This window comes from Megalopta genalis, unplaced genomic scaffold (assembly GCF_051020955.1).
Source record: "Megalopta genalis isolate 19385.01 unplaced genomic scaffold, iyMegGena1_principal scaffold1818, whole genome shotgun sequence".
In the NCBI taxonomy this organism is placed as follows: Eukaryota; Metazoa; Arthropoda; class Insecta; order Hymenoptera; family Halictidae; genus Megalopta; species Megalopta genalis.
Genome location: NW_027477886.1, coordinates 35,208 through 37,925, shown reverse-complemented (window position 1 = coordinate 37,925; position 2,718 = coordinate 35,208).

Here is a 2,718-nt window from a genome sequence, read left to right as displayed (position 1 = left end):
AGCTTCAACTGCATCCGAAATAACCGAATTAGCTTCAAATCCAAGCGAAACACATGATTTAGCTTCAAATCAATGCGAACTAGAAGCCTTAGCTTCAAATCCATGCGAAACGAATGATTGAACTTCAAATACTTGCGAATGTAAGAGATATAGCTTCGAATTCAAGCAAAACAAACGAGTTAAATTCATATTCATGCGAAACACATGATTTAGCTTCAATTCAATGCGAAGTAGAAGGCTTAGCTTCAAATCCAAGCGAAAGACATGATTTAGCTTCAAATCAATGCGAAGTAGAAGGCTTAGTTTCAAATCCAAGCGAAAGACATGATTTAGCTTCAAATCAATGCGAAGTAGAAGGCTTAGCTTCAAATCCATGCGAAACGGATGACTGGGCTTCAAATACTTGCGATTATACGTGATATAACTTCGAATGCAGGCCAAACAAACGAGTTAGCTTCAAATCCATACCAAACACAAGTTTTAGCTTCCAATCAATGCGAAGTAGAAGGCTTAGTTTCAAATCCAAGCCTAACACATGATTTAGCTTCAAATCAATGCGAAGTAGAAGGCTTAGCTTCAAATCCAAGCGAAACACATGGTTTAGCTTAATTTTCACGAGAATCAAATGGTTCAGCTTCAAATACTTGTGATATACATGATTTAGCTTCAACTGCAAGCGAAACAAACGAGTGAGCTTCAAATACAAGCGAAACACATGCTTTAGCTTCAAATCAATGCGAAGTAGAGGGCTTAGCTTCAAATCCATGCGAATCAAATGGATTAGCTTCAAATACTTGTGATATACATGATTTAGCTTGAACAGCATGCGAGACAAACGAGTTAGCTTCAAATGCAAGCGAAACACACGATTTAGCTTCAAATTAATGCGAAGTAGAAGGTTTATCTTCAAATCCATGCGAAACAAATGGTTTAGCTTCAAATACTTGCGATATAAATGAAACAGCTTCAAATGAAGACGAAACAAACGAGTTAGCTTCAAATCCATGCCATACACACGATTAAGATTTAAATCAATGCGAAGTAGAAGGCTTAGCTTCAAATCCATGCGAAACAATTGGTTTTGCTACAAATACTTGTGATATACATGATTTAGCTTCAAATCTATGCGAAATAGAAGGCTGATCATCGAATCCATGCGAAACAAATAATTTAGCTTCAAATAATTGTGATATACGTGATTTAGCTTCAAATGTATGCGAAACAAACGAGTTAGCTTCAAATCCAAGCGAAACACATGATTTAGCTTCAAATCAATGCGAAGTAGAAGGCTTAGCTTAAAATCCATGCGAATCGGATGATTCAACTTCAAATACTTGCGAATGTAAGAGATATAGCTTCGAATTCAAGCAAAACAAACGAGTTAGATTCAAATTCATGCGAAACACATGATTTAGCTTCAATTCAATGCGAAGTAGAAGGCTTAGTTTCAAATCCAAGCGAAAAACATGATTTAGCTTCAAATCAATGCGAAGTAGAAGGCTTTGTTTCAAATCCATGCGAATCAAATGGTTTTGCTTCAAATACTAGTGATATACATGATTTAGCTTCAAATGTATGCGAAACAAACGAGTTAGCTCCAAATCCAAGCGAAACACATGATTTAGCTTCAAATCAGTGCGAAGTAGAAGGCTTAGCTTCAAATCCAAGCGAAACACATGGTTTAGCTTAATTTTCACGAGAATCAAATGGTTCAGTTTCAAATACTTGTGATATACATGATTTAGCATCAACTGCATGCGAAACAAATGAGTTAGCTTCAAATCCATGCGAAGCACATGATTTAGCTTCAAATCAATGCGAAGTAGAAGGCTTAATTTCAAATCCATGCGAAACAAATGGTTTTGATACAAATACTTGTGATATACATGATTTAGCTTCAACTGCATGCGAAACAAACAAGTTAGCTTCAAATCCATGCGAAACACATGATTTAGCTTCAAATCAAAGCGAAGTAGAAGCCTTAGCTTCAAATCCATGCGAAACAAATGGTTTTGCTACAAATACTTGTGATATACATGATTTAGCTTCAAATCTATGCGAAATAGAAGGCTGATCATCGAATCCATGCGAAACAAATAGTTTAACTTCAAATAGTTTGATATACGTGATTTAGCTTCAAATGTATGCGGAACAAACGAGTTAGCTTCAAATCCATGCGAAGCACATGATTTAGCTTCAAATCAATGCGAATCACATGGTTTAGCTTTTAGTTATGGAGTGTTCTGGTAAATAACTGGTGCGTGCGGTGTAACTATTAAACTTTATTTATTAAGTTGCGTAGAAACACTTTCGGGTAACGTGACGTCGTAGCAAGAGAGGTATGAGAACTATTGAAGGTATGCGAGGTATGAGAGGTATGAGAACGAGCGTCTCACTGTTGCTCTTTTTATATTTTCTTGTTTGCCCCCGGCAAGGGCTCTGGACACCCCCTGATTGGTTGACCCGCGAATGGGTTTTCCCAATCAGCGTTGTCCATCTCCTTCTCACCGCGTTGTCCCTTACGCCCTGAGCGCGTCCCGTTTTGGGACCGCGTGGTGATCGGAGTGGGTGCGTTTTTTATGATGTAACGGCCTGGGTTTTCCTCAGGGCCGTTGCGCTCGGACGTCCGGCGTTCGGGTCCGTTTTGCGTGCCCTTCGGAATTTCCCGTTATTTATGACGGTCTCGTAGGCTATCGAGAATCAGGTAAAAAAGAAACT